Source organism: Chlorocebus sabaeus, chromosome 20 (assembly GCF_047675955.1).
Source record: "Chlorocebus sabaeus isolate Y175 chromosome 20, mChlSab1.0.hap1, whole genome shotgun sequence".
In the NCBI taxonomy this organism is placed as follows: domain Eukaryota; kingdom Metazoa; phylum Chordata; class Mammalia; order Primates; family Cercopithecidae; genus Chlorocebus; species Chlorocebus sabaeus.
The window spans coordinates 55,041,472-55,063,520 of record NC_132923.1 but is presented as its reverse complement, the minus strand read 5'-3'; the positions used below and the strand labels follow the sequence as shown (position 1 = coordinate 55,063,520).

The window sequence follows — 22,049 nt, the reverse complement described above, 5'->3', positions numbered from 1 at the left end:
AGTCGGAGGCTGTAGTGAGCCATGATAGCCCCATTGCACTCTAGCCTGAGAGACTGAGGGAGACTCCATCTCCAAAAAATAAATGTAAATAAAATAAAGGGTTATATTTCATGAGAAAATGTGTTGGCCTGTAATCATACTAAAAATTTGTATATGAAGATAGAAAATACAAAAGAAAATTAGGAATAATGATAATGTACTAATAACACTCACCAATAAGAAATACAGCATAAAATTTGGCATATTAAAAAATATTCTTGCCGGGCGCGGTGGCTCAAGCCTGTAATCCCAGCACTTTGGGAGGCCGAGACGGGCGGATCACGAGGTCAGGAGATCGAGACCATCCTGGCTAATACGGTGAAACCCCGTCTCTACTAAAAATGCAAAAAAACTAGCCGGGTGAGTTGGCGGGCGCCTGTAATCCCAGCTACTCGGGAGGCTGAGGTAGGAGAATGGTGTAAACCCGGGAGGCGGAGCTTGCAGTGAGCTGAGATCCGGCCACTGCACTCCAGCCTGGGCGACAGAGCGAGACTCCGTCTCAAAAAAAAAAAAAAAAAATAAATAAATATTCTTAATGTAGCCAGGTACAATGGCTCATGCCTATAATCCCAGCATTTCGGGAGGCTGATGCGGGTGGATCACTTGGGGCCTGGAGTTTGAGACCACCCTGAACAACATGCGAAAACCTTGTCTCTACTAAAAACACAACAATTAGCTGGGTGTTGTGTGCACACCTATAATCCCACTAGTCATGAGGCTGAGGCATGAAAATCACTTGAACCCCAGAGGCAGAGGTTGCAGTGAGCCAAGATTGTGCCATTGCACGCCAGCCTGGAAGACAGAGTGAGACCGTGTCTCAATAAATATAAATAAATAAATAAATATAAATAAAATTTAAAAATTCTTAAACTCTGGAAGTCATTCCAATTTTAAGCAAATATTCCTCTTTGAAAAGTATAATCTTAAGGAAGAATTTTTTAAACACCTCTGGGGCTATCAACTACTTCTGGTAACTTTTAGTGAAGGCTTACCTTGTTTGCCTTAAAACATTTTGTGTTTTTGGCGGTTTCTGCTCTATTGTGTTTTTATTTAACTACATCTATTAAACTGTATGTTAATTCATCAAAGATTGTTTACTTCCATTTGCCTGACTGAAAAAGTCTGTGATATGGTTTGGCTGTGTGTCCCCACCCAAATCTCATCTTGAATTGTACTCCCATAATTCCCACGTGTTGTGGGCGGGACCCGGTGGGAGATAATTTGAATCATGGGGATGGGAGTGGTTTCCCCCATACTGTTCCCGTGGTAGTGAATAAGTCTCATGAGATCTGATGGTTTTATTAGGTATTTCTGCTTTTGAATCTTCTTCTTTTTTTCTTGGCACCACCATGTAAGAAATGCCTTTCACCTCCTGCCATGATTCTGAGGCCTCCCCTGCCATGTGGAACTGTAAGTCCAATTCAACCTCCTTTCCTTCCCAGTCTCGGTTATTTCTTTATCACCAGTGAAAATGGACTAATGCAGTCTGATTTATTTCATGTCATCTCTTGGTGAAGTATAGTTATGGGATATTAGGTCATACGAAAATAATCAAAATCATTATTTGTTTCTGTCAAGGCACCTTTCCATGTAGGGAAACTAACTGAACAAGTCACATAAAAATGGCTGGGTGTGTTGGCTAACGCCAAAGAGGGTGGATCACCTGAGGTCAGGAGTTTCAGACTAGCCTGGACAACATGGTGAAACCCCATTTCTACTGAAAATACAAAAATTAGCCAGGCATGGTGGCACATGCCTGTAATCCCAGCTACTCAGGAAGCTGAGGCAGCAGAATCACTTGAACCTGGGAGGCGGAGGTTGTAGTGAGCTAGGGTCGCACCACTGCACTTCAGCCTGGGTGACAGAGCAAGACACTTGTCTCAAAAAGAAAAAAAAAGTGTAAGATAAAACATCAATAGAAGAGTGGTGGGAAGTGATGACAGGTGGGGAGAAAAAAGAAAACTGGTGAAAGTGAATATAAATAGAGAATAGACTAAGTCAATCAGTACAAATAAAGGGGCAATATAATTTCAATATGATCTATGACGTAAGAACACAAATGAGGTAATACATATACAAATCCTTTGAACAAAGTAAAGCACCATTGCTATTATTCAATATATTTCTTCATGTCTTACAATGTTTATTGACAGAATAATTCACACTTTTTTTCAACATAAAAATTATTGACCACCAGAGCTCAAACATAAATGTTTATAGGGGCCAGGAAGAAAAATAATGGGTGAAGGGCAGCTGGGTGAAAGATATAGTCCTCTTGATCTATCTTCTATTTTCCACTTTATAGAAATATGGGTGATGACACATTTCAATTTCCTTTAATGCCACTATTAAAATAGAACATAAAACATTACACAAATGGAGTGATTCATGGCACAAGATACTTTGCCTTGGTTTTGAGGAGTAATAAGAAATGACAGAGAATACAGGGAGTAAGAAAGGGTGATAGTTTGGATGTTTGTCCCCTCCAAATCTCATGTTAAAATGTGGTCCCCAGTATCAGAGGTGGAGTCTGGTGGGAGGTGTTTGGGTTATGGGGGAGGATCCCTCATATATGGCTTGGGGTCCTCCCCGCAGTAGTGTGTTCATGCAAGATTTGGTTGTTGAAAATAGTCAGGGACCTCCCCCATCTCTCTCTTGCTCCCTCTCTCTCCTGCTCCCTCTCTCTCCATGTGACAAGTCTGCTTCCCCCCTTTTCCTTCACCATAATTGTAAGCTTCCTGAGGCCCTCAGCAGAAGCAGATGCCAGCATCAAGCTTCCTGTACAATCTGCAGAAACATGAGTCAAATAAACCTCTTTTCTTTATGAATTACCCAGTCTTGGGTATTCCTTTATAGGAATGCAAAACAGACTAACACAGAGGGCATGTTTTGTTTAAAAGGTAAAGCCTCTCCTCCTGGATGTTGCTACGACCTAATATATGCCAAATGCTGCCAGATCTTTCTATTTTTTTCTTCAGAAGTTGGAAATCCATACTTTTTTTTTTTTGAGATGGAGTCTCACTCTGTCACCCAGGCTGGAGTGCAGTGGCACGATATGGGCTCACTGCAACCTCCGCCTTCCAGGTTCAAGCGATTCTCCTGCCTCAGCCTCCCAAGTAGCTAGGATTACAGGTGCCCACCACCACGCCCAGCTATTTTTTTGTATTTTTAGTAGAGACAGGGTTTCACCATGTTAGCCAGGATGGTCTCAATCTCCCGACCTTGTGATCCACCCGCCTTGGCCTCCCAAAGTGCTGGGATTACAAGGGTGAGCCATGGTGTCCGGTCTGGAAATCCACAATTTTATGGAAATCTCCTAATTTTTAAGAGTTGACAGATGATAGATTAAAAAATGAAACAAAACCAAAGACAGTGTGACCCACTATCTATGGTGCAAACAAACTACATTTGTGGGCTAGATTTTATACAGGTCACAGCAGTTTGAGACCTCTATTTTATGCCTTGCTAAGAGCTGGGCATATAAAGTTTAGAGAGATTCTAAGGAGCTTACAGTCATGTGGGGAAGAGGACAAGTAAACCAACAAATACAGTGATGTGTAATAAGTTCTATGATTATCAATGTTCATTTTGATGATTCTTCAACACTGAAAAATTCCACATCATCAAAGAAAGATAAAATGATATTTAGTATAATTTTCTTAAATAGTGAAATACTGTACTAACATATTTTGGAAATTTTTTTTAAAAGCAGGAATGTTGCTGGGCACAGTGACTCATGCCTGTAATCCTAGTATTTTGGGAGGCCAAGGTGGGAGGATCACGAGGTCAGGAGATCAAGACCATCCTGGCCAACATGGTGAAAACCCGTCTCTACTAAATATACAAAAATTAGCTGGGTGTGGTGGTGAGCTCCTGTAATCCCAGCTACTTTGGAGACTGAGGCAGGAGAATTGCTTGAACCTGAAAGGTGGAGGTTGCCGTGAGCGCCTGGGGACAGAGAGAGACTCCGTCTCCAAAAAAAAAAAAAAAAAAAAAAAAGAAATGTGAAACAGGAATGTAAACAAAAAGAAACAGCATTTAAAGTGCCAGCAAAAAATCCAAACATCTCCTTTTTTGGACATTTCTATTAGTTTACTTTTCAAGATAATATTAATAAAAATTTTTCTAGTGATCTGGCAGGGAAAAATTGGTTGAAAAGGCTCTTTGGTTGTTGGAGGTAGGGTTCCAGGCTTTGACAACTTAGTGAGTCACAAGTGAGCTACGATGGAAATACGGTACTTTTTATCATAATGTATAATTTGTCGAAGATGTTTTTCCCTTGAATAAAACCAAAATACCAGGGTGCAAAACATAACCCTTGAAAACTTAAATGTAAATCCTGTTGTTTCTAATTTCTGAGGTTCCCTGGACACATCTTTATCTTATCTAAGTTGTTGGGACAGGAAAGGTATAAAGGAGAAGAGTGTTCTAGGGAAAATGTAATTGACAGCCAACATTTCAGCTTTTCTGAATTCAATAATTCACATGCCTTAATTTCCTGCTTTCCTTGAGATATTTACCACCTATCCAATGCACACATACACACACACACACACACAAACACACACTCAACAGGATGATTAGTAGTACTACAAACTCCTTTGACAATCTGTCTACATTTTTGTTTCTTTTTACTTAAAGCACACACAGAAATGTTGTTATTCTGGAAAATACTCAAATTTTCATTGTAATTACTAATTTATGCAGGTACTAAAATTTGTTTACATATGCCCTACAAAAATATTTCAATTAACTGACAAAACAAATTTATTATTAATGTAAATTTGTGTGTGTGTTTACATGTGGTGAGTACATTTGTATAAGATTTCTAGGTTATTCAACTTGCAATATCTACATTAGCCAAAGCAGTGCTGCACAATATGGACAATACACTGAACTAAATATTACAATGGTATTCATCATCATAGGAATCTAACTCTCATCTGTTCCGGAAATACTTTCCATCAGCCATCTACAGCTAGACACTGAAAAGGTCACTGTTCTTCAAAAAGCTTCTGAGAATAAGTGAAATGTTTCAAAATTACCTCAGTATGATTGGTGCATACCATTCTGAATAGTATAATACTTCCTATGCCATACAAAGTTGGGAGCCATTTCTAGATACACAAATGTGAGCAGGCAGCCTAGGCACATGGTGAAACCCTGTCTCTGCCAAAAATACAAAAACCAACCCGGCCTGGTGGCACATGCCTGTGGTCCCAGCTTCTCTGTGTAGGCTAGGGTGGGAGGATCATTTGAGCCCAGGGAGGTGGAGGTTATGGTGAGCTGAGATGGCACCACTACACTCCAGCCTGGGTGACACAGCAAGACCCCATCTCAAAAAAAAAAAAGAATGTGAGTAGGGAGGGTGGTGCTTCCCAAGAGGAAGTTCTAAGTTCTAGAAAGGAGTTTGAGGCGTCTTTTTTCTTTTTAATTAAAATTTAAAATTTAAGGCATCTTTTAAAAATAGGAACTTTTAAAAGACCATTATCTCCCCAAGAGTCATGAGCTATTTTGGTAGACCAGAGACTTCACAAAATTGTATTAGACTGCTGAGAGCTTCTCATACCTGCCTCCCAAGGTTTGAGTACTGTGGGTAATTGGTATAAAATGGATGGCACAGTGTTATAGCTGGGTTTGTTGGATGAAAGTGAGAGGACGGAAGAAGTTGGAAGCTCAAAGTTTACTACATGCCACAAAAACAGACTGAGACATTATTATGTGTGAAATTATGTCCTCTTTAGTAAATTAAGGCCAAAGGAAATTTGTTGATAGGATGGGTAACAAAATTGAAATAAAACCCGAATGAATCCACCCAAACCTAATATAATGGGGCAGTGGAACAGTGGCACACAGGAAAAAAAAACTGGATGGAATTTCCAAAAAAAAAAAACAAAAAAAAAGGAGATGAGCAGGTAAAAAAAAAAAAAAAACCAGATATATATTACCTATTATGTTCTGTGTAGGATATACTTAAGTGAAAGCTAATTTTCCTGCAGGTTTAAAAATAAAATTGATAACTTGTCAAAAATTTATTCTATAACTTCACCAAAGTTGGAAAATTATTCATCGTTTTCATTATTTTTCTGAGTAAAAGTGTATTTTCAGGGAAAAAGGAACAAGAATAAAATGTATTTGAGAGAAAATTTTGTGAATAGTCTGCGAAGAAATAGTATATAGTTAAAATTTCAGAATGCCAGGCATATTAAGCATAGTCTATAAGTCCTTATGTCCTAATTAGTTTTGTGTATTAACTTATAAATAGTTTTGTATATTCTTGTTTCCTTTCCGTGCGTATTTCTCCTTTGTTTCCACAGATGATTTATTTCTCTGGGGAGGGAGTATGTTTACCATTTTCCAGCAGCACCTAGAGCACTGAATTGAGGAAAGCAGGTTTCTATGACTGCTGAATAATTGCCTTTATTATCCTTACATTTTGAAAAATATGTCAGCCTACAAATTTAGTAAAACTGCAAAATTAAAAATGAATATAGAAAATCATGTGCAAGTTTCCCCTGACATTAAATTACCCTGTTGTGCCAAATGTAGCACAAATGGCCTTCTAACAGGGGTCCTATGCAAACAGTGGGTGATCACAGAACACATCAGCAGCAACACCAAGTCACACTGGTGATGTCAAGGACAATGTATTCTGAATTCCATTTTGTATTTCTTATGTGATATTGTGCCAGAACACAAATATATAGACAGATATATACATATACATGTGCATATATATTTTTTACAGAATTTAAATAATTCATTGAAATAAATTATTTAAATGATTTAAAAATTCCTTTGTCAAACAGATTAATGGAACCTTGTTATTCAAAAGATAAATCATTTTATATGAAGTGGCAAAGACTTCAAGGGCTAATAAAGGTTTTATGAGAGATAAACTTTTAATGAATTAATACTTTCCCATGGGCTTATTTTCTATATACATAAACATGTACACATATGCTTATGATGATGTTTATATCAACATTTCCTGGCTGATTTTTAAGGAAACAGTATTTACAATATTTAAAATAAAGTGTTTGTACAGATTTTATTTTTAGCAGCTGAAGTATAATTCACCAAAGCAAAGGAGAAAGTTTAAATAATGGTGCTGTACATGTTATTATTTGTGTAATGAGATAAAATAGACCTTTTTTTAATTTGCAATTTATAGGAATCTAGTAATCATTAGTCCTGAACAATTTTACTCAGGTCATTCTCTGACTTAAAATTTATTCTGCACTCAAGTCTTTTTGCTACATAGGTCTTAATCAGAAGATGTTTTGCTCTAGAAAATGATGGTGAACTAGTATTTATACAACAAGACCTTACGACCCTGGGAAAAATTTTAAGGATTTTTATAAGGCTCAGTACACATTCTTCAGCTAAATTTTGGCATAGTTTCAATTTTAGACTCCACTGAAATTCAATTGGTTTATTTTATAATTAAAAACAAGAAAATCATAGTAACAAAAATATATAATGTATAGCACTCTTGTTTATAATAGAAACATCCATAAAGAAAGAAACATGCTCTAACTTTTCTCATTACCCCAAAGGGAATTGCATCTTTAATCACACAAAGCACAACTGCTTTCTGATTTTGTTTAAAGTGTTTCAGTACTTACAAAAACCAGATCAGGTTATTGTAAATCTAGAGCAAATTAGAATCATTGGCCTCTGCTCAGCTCTATGCAAGGGTTCTATGTAAATCATAAATTTAATGGCATATTAAGACACACATCTGTTTCAGTTTTGTAGAAGTTAATAATCTAACTACAGAGTATTTAAACACTTCTCTCACTAACTGAAAAATTCAGGCAAAGACAGACTTCCCTCAGTATATAAGGTATAATATTTTACTTCCAAATTTTGATAAGCAGTAAATATTCTTAAGGAAAGATAGTTTTCTAAATATTCAATCTAGTATCTATTTTTGACCTTAAATAATTTCCTCCTGTACAGAAATATTCAATATAAGCAAATAGGGCAGCATTATCATCTCAAATCTACACCTGCATAAAATATTTTGATTTATACATATATCAAGTTTAAAATCATTTTGCAACAGGGCATTGGAGAGAAAGTAAATATTGAATAATTATATGAAAATGTCAAAATTCATTCTTTTAAATATTTTTCAGGTTCTTTATTTGATTACCCACAAATTTATTTTTAAATGATAAATGATAGTCTTCTTGGGATTCAGATTATTTGAAAATAATTCACATTCTTGGGTTCCTCAAACATTTACATTTCATAGCCAGCATTTTTACTCTGCTTTTCTCTAATTTATTTTAACAAACTATAAAAATTGTTTTTATGTTATAACCATTACCTCTTTCCTTGACACGTCTCCTCATACATAGCAGTAACCCAGTATTATAATGAATTATTGTGTTTCAATTGCCATTAGATAATAAATAAGAAATTAGCTTTTCTTGCTGTGTATTCTACATTGTTTGAACAATTAAAAATATATAGTTTGAATTTGAGCTATTAATTAGGGTAGTAAGGAGATAATACTAATTAAGTTGGCATCATTATCAGGGCAACTAAAGTTGCTGCTGTAATGAAGGGGGCACTCTTAATGCACTAATAATCCTTGTTAGTTAAATTGTAGATAGGTGATTTCGGTAACCAGGACAATTGACTAAGAGTGTGGATGGTCCAGTGAAACACATTTCCATCACTAAAATAAAACCACTCAAAGAATACATTACCCAGGTGATGGTTTAGCAACATCTTTTTAATGTATAATGACTGGATAGGTTATTTATGTGTTTGTATTTCTAACCTAAAACACATTTTTTCCCCAAATTTTTCATTAAATATTACCTAACAAAACCTTATCATTACTGAATCCTTTCAGTACTCCTTTGAGATATGAATGACATTTTAATATGATTCTAAATTTGGATGCTAATTTGAAAGAAAACTGATTCTTTTGTATCACAAAAGCACATGCCTATTACATCATTGTTTGGTCTAGGATCTCAGTGATTGATTTCATACTGACCTTAAGAATGCATTGTAAAGAGTTTCAATAAGTTGAAACCTGAATGATACTATTCTGTTCTTTTATTAAGAAACTATGCTGATGGGAATTAGGTTTATAACACATTATTTTACTTTGCAAACTGCTATTCTACTTTCCAGATGCTCAGACATATTTATTTTTACTAAAATGTACATGACAAATAAAGGTCTTTAAAAAATAAAGCAGCAAAGTGGAGTAAAAGATCATAGTTATATTGATTAGAGAAAAAATCATGAAAAATATTAGTAAGAGTTAATTTATAGATCAGAAGGATCAAGCAAAGTCAAAGTCAAACATCTCATGTTACACAATTGTATGCTATAAAAGATTTTCAGAAATGAAACAGGCCCAGGAGCGGTGGTCCACGGCTGTAATCTCAGCACTTTGGGAGGGCTGCTTGAACTGAGGCGTTCAAGACCGGCCTGGGCAACATAGGTAGACCCAGTCTCTAGAAAAAATAAAAAAAAATTAGCCAGGTATGGTGACACTCATTTGTGGTCACAGCTACTTGGGAGATTGAGGTGGGAAGATTGCTGGAGCCCAGGAGGTCAATGCTGCAGTGAGCCATGACTGTGCTACTGCACTCCAGCCCGGGCTGGAGTGAGACACTGTCTCAATAAATAAATAAATAAATAAATAAATAAATAAATAAATAAATAAATAAGTTTTTTGTGTCTAAAAAATACTAAGGGATCACAGAGTATAATTATTTTATGCTGCATAATTATGAAAACTTTAATGTATGAAAACATTATAAGTGTTATACACACTTGAAACAATATGAAAACATTATAAGTGTTATATAATTGTAGATTTGATTGACTTTCTAAAATGCAGAGAGGGTGTATGTGAGTTTGTTTCCTGACTCTTAAAAGCCTTTGCAAGTTTTGCCATACTACCGTGAACTATGACATGAATAATCAAAGTCATATTCTCAGAGGCACTAAAAATTCAATTTGGACTATTCTGTGAAATTGCTACTTGGTTATCTTTAAGGATTTAGATTTGATAGAGTTGCTTCTACTGTTAACCATCTCTTTGCTTTTGTTCTGTACCTAAGCAATACATGATACTTTATCAAGAACTGCTCATTCAAAGAGTTATAATTTTAGATTACTCTTAGTTTACCTTCAACAATTTTAAAGAAAGTTTAAATAAATTTAATCTTCATCGTTGACAGTGGTGGAGGTTTGTAGGCACTAAAAGGGATCAGGAGGTGTTTTGTTTTGTTTTGTTTTTTTGAGATGGAGTCTTGCTCTGTGGCCCAGTGCCCAGGCTGGAATGCAGTGGCACTATCTCAGCTCACTGCAACCTCTGCCCCCCAGGTTCAAGCATTTCTCCTGCCTCAGCCTCCTGAGTAGATGGGATTACAGGTGCCTGCCACTGTGCCTGGGTAATTTTTGTATTTTTAGTAGAGAAGGGGTTTCACCATCTTGGCCAGGATGGTCTTGAACTCTTGACCTTGTGATCCACCTGCCTCAGCCTCCCAAAGTGCTGGGATTACAGGTGTGAGCCACCGTGCAAGGCAGGAGGTGTTTTTTTAAACTATGTACTGTTAATGAGAAAACACGATTATGAATATTTATGATGAACAAAATTATTATAATTTATAGACAGCTTTGTATAAAATGAGTGTTCTTTTGCTTACACTTTGTGGTCTGACAGAAGCATTGATAAAAGATCTGTAAGACCCAACTATAGAAAATTCTCAAGGTACAGAGATTAATGAGAGTTATAGGAACAATCTATGAGAAAGAAAAACTTTGAGTTGTTTAAGACTCAGTGGAGCCAGGCGCAATGGCTCACGCCTGTAATCCCAGCACTTTGGGAGGCCGACACGGGCGGATCACGAGGTCAGGAGATCGAGACCACCCTGGCTAACCCGGTGAAACCCCGTCTCTACTTAAAAAATACAAAAAACTAGCTGGGCGAGGTGGCAGGCGCCTGTAGTCCCAGCTACTCGGGAGTCTGAGGCAGGAGAATGGCGTAAACCCGGGAGGCGGAGCTTACAGTGAGCTGAGATCCGGCCACTGCACTCCAGCCTGGGCGACAGAGCCAGACTCTGTCTCAAAAAAAACAAAAAATAGGCCGGGCGCGGTGGCTCACGCCTGTAATCCCAGCACTTTGGGAGGCCGAGGTGGGCGGATCACAAGGTCAGGAGATCGAGACCACGGTGAAACCCCGTCTCTACTAAAAATACAAAAAATTAGCCGGGCGCGGTAGTGGGCGCCTGTAGTCCCAGCTACTCGGGAGGCTGAGGCAGGAGAATGGCGTGAACCCGGGAGGCGAAGCTTGCAGTGAGCCGAGGTCGCGCCACTGCACTCCAGCCTGGGGGACACAGCGAGACTCCGTCTCCAAAAAAAAAAAAAACAAAAAAAAAACACAAAAAACAAAAAACAAAAAAACTCAGTGGAACCATAATTATAAGAAATATCTTTCTAAATTTGCTTACTTTTGAGTATCATAATGGTAATGACATAAAAATTTCCTAAATCTTTATATACAATTATGCATATGTTAACACTTGCAGTGCACAGAAAAAGTCATGTTACCAGTTGAACTAGTGGATGCTTTTTTTTAAAAAAGTATTAATTACCAAATGATAGGTATTAATAATATATGTGATTATATACTTTTAAATTATACCATTAAACACAATATGCCTTAATTATATTTATATTATACTTTAAACTGTCATTACTTTTGGAGACTGCATCTCTACATTTTGGATAGGATTTGGCCTTCTTGGACAAAATTTGCTAAGCCTATAGAGCAGGGAGAATAGCTGAAACCTTGTTGGCTTTGCCAAATGCTTTCATATATTTTTGCTCTTATGGAAAATGAGTTTTGATGTCTTTTCAGCCTACATGCATGGCAAGGCAAAAATTGAAAACAAAGCTAGCAACTTTCAACAAGTTCTAGTTAAGTTTGGCATTCATATATTGCTCTGATCTGCTCTAGAGCTTTAACGTAGTTTATTTTCTAGAATAGGAAAAACTAGTTTCAGCACCAAGCATCATTGACAAGTAATGATAAAGAAAATGGAACTGAGTTAGGTTTAGGATATAATCTAGCTAATTTTATTTCTATTTCTGAATTAGAAATGAGAGTCATTCCACGTGTTTTTTTGTTTATTTTGAGAACTTTCACAAACTCTAATCACAGGCAAAAATACACTCCCCATAATAGATACAACCTTCCCTCCTTAATAGTTTTCTATAACTGTGTTGCTCAAACTTAATGGCAGTTTTTGGCCTACTCTCAAGCCTCAATACCTCTTCCCTTCAACCCTGACCCTTTTAGAAGTGACTTAGTTATAGCCATTTGCCAGAGTAGGGCAGTGAAAGTGATACTGTGTTCTATTGGCTTACACTAATCACAATATTCTGCACCTATGTCCATTTTCATACTATTTCAGATTCTTTGTTACTCAAACTACTGTTATTCTTATGTATATTTTAACAAGTGCCTGATCACTTCCCTCTAAACAAAGATACTTAGATGATAAACCTCGGTTTAAAAATTAGCATAATTTCTGTACCAGAAACACATGAACCCATTGAATAAAATAATCTTCAGTTTCTTAAGGTTGCTTAAATTAAAAACGTGAGTTTCTACAGTTGGAAAAAACATGTATGGTTAAAATGTTTGAAGCCCATCAATCTCTCTAACCACATAAGCTAATGAGTTCCTTCTGTTTTCTTTGAATGAAATCACTATGAGTGGGTTATATGTTGATTTAACATAAAACAAATGGAAATGGGGGTTTCCTTTGTCCTTTGTAGAATTTATTTTAAAAAACAATTAGCAACTATTATGAATAAGTCAGTGATTTTGTCATTACTTAAAGATATAGATTGAGTAATTAAATTGATTGGATTGCAGGGAATGCATAACATACTCCAACTGTCCTTAACTTGCACACGACTGTAGATATTATTAAGCTTCTCATTTTGTTTTTTTTCTACCATAACACCTGTATTGTTATAAATTATGTTATGAATTGTCAGACAGTGCCAGGAAGATTACGTTTTTTGAATGTAGATATACTCTATGGTGTGCGTCTTTTACGTGTTCCTTTGTAATGGCAGGTTTGTGGCTAACAGCTTAATTTTGAATCTAGCAATATAATTAAACACTATTTCAATTCTTCTTTGTGGATATACAAAGAAGGTTGAAGGATTACCTCTAAAGAATAAAAAAAGAATTAAAAATCTTTAATATTTAAAACATTGTCTTACACAAAGAGTATTTTTATATGTAATTTTAAAACCTAGCAAGTCTATTATATTTTTAGGAAAAAAGTGTGGAACACTTTGAACTCTATAGAATACACATCCTATTGAAATAAGATTTGAAACTTGTATGGGGCATTTTTCTACTTTGTATAATTTTAATTCACTTTTGATAAATTTGTCCTCCTTCCAAGCATCCTCCTTTTTTGTGTCTCTTTAAGAATATAGTGAAGAGTGATTCACTTACGTCCTGAGCATCGAAGAATATCAAATATATGATGCAGATAGATAATGGGTTTTTCCAGAGATTATTTCTGAGAGAGTTAAATAAATAAGTAAATGAGCCAACATATGGCCAGCTTAATTCAGGCAAAAATGTCTATTGATTACTTACTAAGCTTACTAAATAAAAACTTCAGCCTAAGTTTTGCTTCCCAAAAGAAAATAGGATTAGACTAATGTATGCACTCACTGGGGCTTCTTGTGAATGGTGCCCAGATGAGTGAAAACCTTCAAAGATGAACAAATGTAAGGGCTAAAATATTTTGGTAAATGTAAGTTACTATTAGTTTGACATACTCTCTTTCGCAATCCTGAATGAAATAATTTTACATTCCTAGAGAGATCATAAAATTACCTCTGAGGTCTGAGAATTAGGTAATTCTGTCTTCTTTTCAATGACTTGAAGTAGCCTGATTTAATTTTTCTAGGTAGATCTGTTGTATGTATGCATTTTGACATACGTAAAAACTTAGGTATGTCATAAGGTTTCGCACCAGCTTTGCATAAATGTACTTTATCCAGACTAGTTTATATCCTGCATGGTTAATATTTGAATTATGTAAGAAATTCCAGATGGAAGTGTGTATGTAGTTTAAAGCACCAATGCTCTAAGTTGCTCCTTTATCTTTTGAAATAGTGAGAATACTAAAACATCAGTACATCAGGTAGAAGAAATTAGATGATCAAAGGCTCTTTTTTTAATCTGAGAATTACAATGAACCCACCAAAAGAACATGTTCTAGTTATTTGGACACATGTACATTTAACCTATGATTTCCTACAAGTCAAGAACAAATTTGACCAGTAGTTGGATTGGACTTACTTAGTACTACACCCATCTGGCTTTCTGACGAAATACTGATAGGTATTTAGGATCTTCGTGTCTTTTGAACAATCTGCTGTTGGCATATTAATAACATTGTTTGGAATGATTCCTGAAGTATGATGCCTGCAACATTCCTGCAGCACCAAAGAGTACATATTGTTTCTGAAAGCAACGCAGCTCAAGTTTTATACTAGTTTCTAGGTTTTAAATATTGGAGAAGCATTTTTTTTTTTTCTTGAAAACCAAGGTAAATATGCTTCTTTAATTGATAGCTGCATTCATTAGTAGAATCAGTGATTTACAAATACATTTGAAAACATAGCTGCTTCCATCTCAGAAATTTTGTAACTAAAAAAAAAGAAATCCATGTTTGAATTTTCTGGCATGCACAGGACACTTAAACTGACTTTTAAACGTTTTTCCAGCGTGATTCGCACTGTCCTGCTCTGTTCCTTTCAGTTTAGGTCCATCGTTGGCTCTGCCTGGCTGTTTGCTCACATTGCCAACGGAGAGGGGCAAGGAAGTGTGTTCAGAGGACAAGAGCAAAAGCAGTTTCAATGTAAGGAAATGAGGGAAACAGACCTAACAGCACTGTGACTATACTTGAGAGTAAAGAGCCTTGTAGTCTCCTTTCCTTCCTTTGCTTATCCTGGTGAGTTTAATCAAAAACAAACAAAACGCTCTTGTGAAATATAGTCAATAAAGTCAAAGTTTCGCTGGCTCTACGTAACTACAAAGAAAAAAATCATCGCAATTTTAAAAAATGTAACTTTCATTAACGAGTGCGCCGGAAATCTCAGGTATCAAAGACGCATTAACCCTGGAGCGTCCCCCGCGCGCCGCAGCCGGACGGAGGCAGCCGCGGCGAACAGACGTTCTTTCTCCTCCAAGCAGTTACACAAAAGGAGGGCTGCGGAAACTAAAAGTTTCGGGGCCTTCGGCTCGGTGCGTGGAGAAAAGAGAAAACCTGGAGACGGGGTGGGTGAAAGACACATCCCGGGCGCCTCTCCGAAGTCCAGGCCGGGAGCAAGCTCCTGGGCCTAGAGGGGAGGGGGCCCCGAGCCGCCGGCCACCCCCCTGCGCCCAGCCTCTGAGCGCCGCGCTGCGCGGCGCTCTCCCAAATACTCTTCACCCCGCTCCAGAAATAAAATAAATGTTTTTAAAGTACATGTGTGTGCACAGGATGGAGAGCGCGCGCCGGCGGAGCGCGCGGAGGAGCCAGCGCGCAGTGAGTGGAGTTTTGGGGTGGGCTGGGGGTAGCGGTTGAATGGGTGTGTTGATGGGGGGAGCTGGAGGTAGAGCCTGGGGACCTGGGGGTAGGGGGAGCGAGAGCCGACGGGGAGGGGAGAAAAAGGGAGGGGCGCAAGCTGGCGCAGGCCGCCTCCGGGGCGCGTTCCACGGCCGTGCGCGCGCGTCCCTCGCCGCCGCCGCCGCCGCCCGGACAGCCCTGCGGCCGCCCCGCCGGCGGAGCCGGGGCCGGCCAGGTCCTCGGGCGGCTGCTCGGCCACCGCCACCGCCGTCCTAACGGCTCGAACCCGTAAGTATACCCTTTCGCTCCCCCTCCCCGCCACTCGGGCGCACGGCAGCAGCAGCTGCTCAAATGGAGTGGAAAATGGCCATTGGGCGGCAATGAGTTATAGATTATCTGCTCCACGTTTTGTACTTAGCTGCCTGTAATCTTTTGAGTTTGCCCGAGCCCCTTGCTGGAAAAATCAGGAGGGAGAGATTTGTCCTTTGCCGCTGTACACGTTAGTATGTTTATATGATTAGCCCAACTGGCGGGGAGGGCGGATTTGGGGGAAGGAGGAGGAGGAGGAGGCTGGAGGTGACTCCAGTTCAGACCTCGCGGAGAGTCTGTGTCAGGACTTCGCATTCCCCCGTCTCTCCCTCTCTCCCTCTCGCTCCCTCTCGCTGCCTCTCACTCTCTCTCCGCTCACACACACGCAGAGGTGCTGGAGCGAAATCGGGAGCTTACCAGAGAATTCCTTGGGATTGTTGGGGGCATCTCCCCTCAGTTGCTGTGCGTGGCGTGGCTCTTCCCGGCTCCTCCTTGCTTCCCCGAGTCCGAGTCTGCGCCGCCAGCCTTGCTTGGGGCAGTGGCCACCGCTCAGCCCCGGCCGGGAGATCCGAAATGTGAGGAGGGGTCGCCGCCGCCTCCCGCCCCAGGCCGCAGTGTCGGCGCGAGGGATGCCAGTCCGGCCGGGCGTTGTGGGGGCTGAGGGGCTTCGCCTGACAAACTGAGTTGGCCTCGCGCCGCCGGCGCTCGCCCGCCCGCCGCTTCGAAGGGACTCCCAAGTCTGCGCACCTCTGTCAGGCTTTTGCCTCCACCACCCCTTTCGCTCTGATTCCCGATTTTTTTTTTCCTAAGGGAGCGTGCGGTCTGGGGGTGTGTGCGTGTGTGTGAAAGACCTCTCGAAGAGCGGCGTATGGGAAACTGCGGGAAAATGTTGACTTAACCCCAGGAGCTGCCCGGCGCTGGCTGCTCGGCTGGAGGCGGCGGCGGCCGAGCAGGAGGACGCGCCGAGCCGCGGCGCAGTGTCCGGCCGGGGAGCCGCAGCGTTGCCTCCCGCGCGGATTCGGCGGCCGACGACCCGCTCGCGGCCGGCCTCGGCCCTCTCCGGCCGGGGTCGCCGCTGCCCTCCGCGCCTGTTTCCGCGCGGCCCCCGGGCCAGACGGCCCTCCCCCGGGGCGCGCTCGTAGACGGAGGTAAGAGCCGCAGGAGCGAACAATGTGCCTCTGTGCCTGGCTTCGGAGACCTGTTTGCTTTGCGCCTCCGGTCCGGGGGTGGATGCCGGAGGCAGAGGGAGCCGCGGGTTAGTGGGACTCGGCTGTTTGTTTATGTTCGTCCGGGCCACGGGGAGACCCGCGCTTGCTTGGGCCGCTCGCTCCCTGCCCCCAACCTCCTCTCGGAAATCGATCCGCCGAACTCTCAGTCCGGTCCAGCCGGCTTCTCCTTTTCTCGTGGAGCTACTGTAACGCTCTTCAGGCATCAGTCTAGTTGTTGGGGGCGCTGGCAAGGGGGGTTAGGATGAAGCTCCGGTAGCCATGCATTTTTAAATTTCATAAAAGCCTGGGGTCGGAAGGTTCTGCCGCCCGTCCTTTCACTGGTGGGCTGGGGAGGAGGACTGTGAAGCGCGCCCTCGACTGGGCTTATTTGCTCCGGGTGCTGGGGCCCGGGGCCAAGCCAGTGCCTCGCTCGCCTGCCCTCCTGTCCCGGGCTGTAAGTGCAGCCCGGACGCTGAGCCGCTGGAGCGAGTTCGGGGGAAGTGGACGGTGGGGGAGGGCTTGGACGAGTTTTTACGGGTTGCTGTTTCTTCTCTTCGATGGTTAGGTGGTGTGGAGAGGCGAGGATGACAGCAAAGCGCAGCCAGATGTGGTCCGGCCGCCGCCGGGGCTTTCTACGATTGGGAGCGGCTGGGCTGGTGCCGCCAGGGCGGCCTCGTGGGGCAGGAGGGTGCAGGGGCCAGGGGCCCGGTGGGCCACGGGGAGGGCAGAGAGCCTCCCGGACCCGCAGTGAGAGGGCAGCAGCGGGCCGCGTTGGGCCTGCGGGAGAAGTTACGGGGTGTATGCTGCTGGAGTGGCTGTGGGGCAGGGAGCCTCGGGAGCCTGGTTTGTAGGATGGGGGTGCCATTGGGGAGTGGCGGCTAGAGAAAGGCGTGGGAGGAGCGCGAGGGAAGGGGAGACCCCCTCGCTGTCCGAGCGTGGGCTCCTTGATTGGCTGGGGCGACCCTCAGGCAGAGTGGGCGAGGGCGAGCCAAACCATGGAAGCGCCCCAGCAGTGTGGAGGCGCGCCTGCGAGACTTCTGCGCTTGGTACCCATAAAGTTTGTTCCTTTCGCCAAACTGCGGGGTTGGGGTGAGGGGAAATCGCTGGAAGCTTTACTTAATGCTAAAGTGTTGCTGAGTGGAGGCTTTTTTTTCCCCCCTCTGAAATCCTCTGTTCACTCTGCTCTCAAAGTATAGTTGGAGGGACAAGTCCTGCGGTATCTATCATAGCCTTTCTCTTTTTAGGGACTCCTCCCCCTCATCTTTTTTCCCTCTCCCCGCCCCCCATTCCGTTCTTCCTGATACAAACTGTTGTCTCAGATTCAGACCGAGGAAATATTCTCCTCCTGTTTCTTGAAAGGTGTCAGGCTGCTTAGTAGCTTCTCCCAAGCAGCCTGGGAGCGTCTGAGCCGCAGCTACCAACCATATGGTTCCCGTTACAAAGGCCAGGTTCTAAGGCGCTCTCTTCCCCACCCCTCCCTCAATTCTGTGATTTTATTCTGCATTCTCTCAGTACGTGCACTTCTCTTCCCCTTTCCAGAGGCACAGATTTAACGGACGTGGTTGATTCATTCATTTCCCTGTCACTATGTCTGGAACGGATCCCACCGAGTTTGCTCTTTGCTCAACGAAGTTGCACAACTAAGAAAGTCACATCCTTTGGTAAATAATTACCTGTTGGGATGTCTCTTGCTAAGTTAGGTTTGATCTTGGGCAAACCTTAGAAGGTAGGCAATGTGCATCCATAGCAGAAAAATAGAATAGTTTTGGTACTTATCTGTGGCAACATTCCAACTTGTGATGGGACTGTTTTGACCTAAGTAAGGGTACTTTGTAACTTTAAATTTTGTATCTTTGTAATGCTTGAGAAACCCTTTAAAAGAAAATTTACTTCTGTCCAGGTGTGTTATGGGACTTTTTGTTGTCTCTCCCTCCACCCTTCCGTAAATTTATGCATAATAGAAAGAATACTACAGAACAAATGTTCTGTTGTTTAGTTTCTTCAGACATTCCGATTCTCTCCTTTTGTTGTTTGCCTCTAAAAGAGGTGCCATTTCACATCATTCTGCACAAATTGTTTGAATTAATGCAAGTGTGAATTCTTACCGTTTGAAGGGGACTATTAGCATATCAAAGGTTTCTTAGCTTTAGCTCAATTGAGAAAACTTCAGCCTGTCTTCCTTTTGCTTCCAAGCGGAGGCCCAAAGGGCAATGAGAATTGTAAAGGGTGAAAATAGGGAGGTGGATTCAGGCTGTGTTTCTGAACTTTTACTGTTTTGTAATTATGTGAGCCAAAAACATTGTCTATTGCTGTGGAGCCCTTGCAAATGGCAAGACAATTATTTTCTATTGAAAAATGGTTTGTTCCTAGAAAAAGAGTGACCTTTTGTTTTATGATAGTCACTGTTGCCTGTCTTTTGGGGTCCCTTCAGTGTAAGAGAGTGAGAAAGCCTTTCCTTCTAACTTAATACTTTTTTAGAAACTACACTGTTTTATTAGTAAAATGAAAAGGGCATTTAATTAGTTTTTAATTACTCTCAAACAATAGAAATTTTGTGATTAAAAGACTCATTTGTACACGTAGGAAACCTCTTTTTTTATGTGCTAAATTAATAGGGAAAAAGTCAGTGGAAGATGTTGAAAATTAAAACCTCAAATGAACTTGACACAACTTCTGTTGCAAATAGAAGCTTGGAAAAGTTTTTTTTAAGTGAAGATTCAATTTTTTTGTGAATTATACTTAAATAGAGATAATTCTGTTTATATATTGTTTTGTTTCAAAATTTTTGTATCTTATCAAACAGTAAACTCTAGTATTCAGTTGGTTTATTTTAAAAACTGTAGTTTATTTGTTTTTGCATTTTTATGTTTACAGAGAGATATGTTCTTTGAATTTCTTTTAACAACTCAATATCCATGAATGAAAAAAACAAGAACAAGTGCTTAGGTCATTTTGGTTAGTTATCAAGTTCAGATGGGCCAAGGGGGAACTTTTATCCTCAATTTCTTGGGAAGAAGTAGTTTTATTTATTTGACTTACGAATTTACAAAACTTAGTTCTAAGATGGAAATGAATTTCAGGTGAGGTTTTTTGGGAGATATAAGCTCATACTTTTTTATAGTTTTACCTTAGTTGGTTGGTTGCTTTTGAATATGAATTGATAACCTTTCATTTACTAATGTTCAATCTCTTTGCTTTTATTTTAACAGTGAAAATTCCAATATAACAATTTCAGAGGGGAAAAACTATCATTAATTGCCTAGCATTTTTAGCTTCAGTGTAATAGGATGATACTTTTTTTATGGATTACAATTTTTTTTTTTTTTTTTTTTTGCCATTGAGATAGTATATCATTATATCATTACCCTGAAATTATTTTATGGTAGTTTATCTGATCCCTTCACTTGTCTAGGAAGTACTTTAGTGGTAAAAAAAAAAAAAAAAAAAAAGCCACATTGATGTAATTGCTATTATTGCACTTAAGTTGCTGTTAACTAGTCTGCTTTGAATGCAGAGTGTTATAAAGAAAACATTATCCTTTAGAGCTATTAGTGATAATCTAAAAATTGTCTTGAAAACATTGCTCTTCATTTTATATGAGGGTGATCTTGAATTCACTAAATCTCTAAAGGTGCAAAATGTAGTGAAAAGAAGATTTTTCAACATTTAGATGACAAAATTGGACTACTTAGGGAAAAATTAATGTATTGTAGAAGCACTTCAGCTGCCATTTTCAATCACTGGGTTACTATGTGTTGGCAACAGAAAACGAATATAGAAATGGAGATAGCTCTGAGAGCAGGTAGTTGGGGAAATCAGAATATTGAATCATGTGGGGTAGAACAAACCAATTACTTCAAGTTTTGACTTGAGAATTTCCAATAAGTATAATTTTTTCCAGGCTTTTACCTCTCTGCTTTATTAATGGACTAACATCAAAGCAGGCAACAAAACTTCCAAATGTTATAAAAACCAATGTAAATATACAGATCTCACATGCAGTAATACAAGTCTCAATTTAAGACAAACAGTTGGGGTTTTTATTGCTGCAATTTTCACAATCAGCAGAAACATTAACGCCAGGCTTCTGGGTGTTTCCTTTTTTGAAATGAGCTGGAAGAGAGCTTTAAAACTAAGGTTTACTTAGGGTTAATCTTTATTTGATCATTATTGAAGCTTTCTGTGTTTCATTAAATTTAAAATAGCATTTTAGTATCTTAATATAAGAATATGTGAATTGAGATTGAGATGTCATGAAGGTCAAGAGGTAACTAGAAATCTACAAACCATAGTAATAAAATGTTATTGCTTTATTTTCTATCAAAATATTTATTTGACCTCACTTTTGTGAATAAATAATTCAAATAACACTCAGTTTATTGACAGGTGTAGGTGGAAGGAAGAGAGCATTACAATGTATTCTAAGATGTAGGTTAAACATACTTGAACCTACCTAAGATAAATCTGTTTTCATTTTAACGAGAATCCATACCACTTGCCCAATGCTGACATTTAAGAACATAGATGAGGATTACTTAGATTAGGAATGGAAGATAGCTTTGGAAATGGAGGAATTTAGTTTCACATAAGATGCTGTTTTTACAAAACTTTCTTCAAAGACTAGCTCTTTTGCCTCTTCCTGTTTCACTGTATCTGATTTTGAGTCTTGAAGGGAGAGATGCACATTTGATGTCTGTCTGCTTTTCTGCAGAAAAGATTTATGTAAAAAATAAGTGCAATTATTTTCAAGGTAATATATTTTGCAAATAAAATACATCATTACAAAAAATGGTTCCTCAAGATTATTTGCAAAAATGCCTCGCTAAAAATGATGCAAATTGATAGATTTTGATAAAGTATT

The 22,049-nt window shown here is 39.9% G+C and overlaps 1 protein-coding gene across 26 annotated transcripts in view; it reads left to right on the top strand.

Moving 5' to 3' along the window:
• The window catches only part of ADGRL2 (adhesion G protein-coupled receptor L2), a 694,457-nt gene that overhangs the window by 482,648 nt on the left and 189,760 nt on the right, over window positions 1-22,049 (top strand). For 5 of the 26 annotated variants that reach the window (XM_073007177.1, XM_073007184.1, XM_073007186.1 and 2 more), the window contains exon 1: window positions 15,822-15,959. The exons of 2 other annotated variants lie outside the window; for them this stretch is intronic. The gene's annotated coding sequence lies outside the window, so the exon portion shown is untranslated. Of the gene's footprint in view, window positions 1-15,262; window positions 15,401-15,631; window positions 15,651-15,821; window positions 15,960-16,278; window positions 17,129-22,049 lie in introns of those variants that run through there. 19 more of the 26 variants (XM_007978189.3, XM_073007185.1, XM_007978183.3 and 16 more) reach the window with 10 other exon arrangements.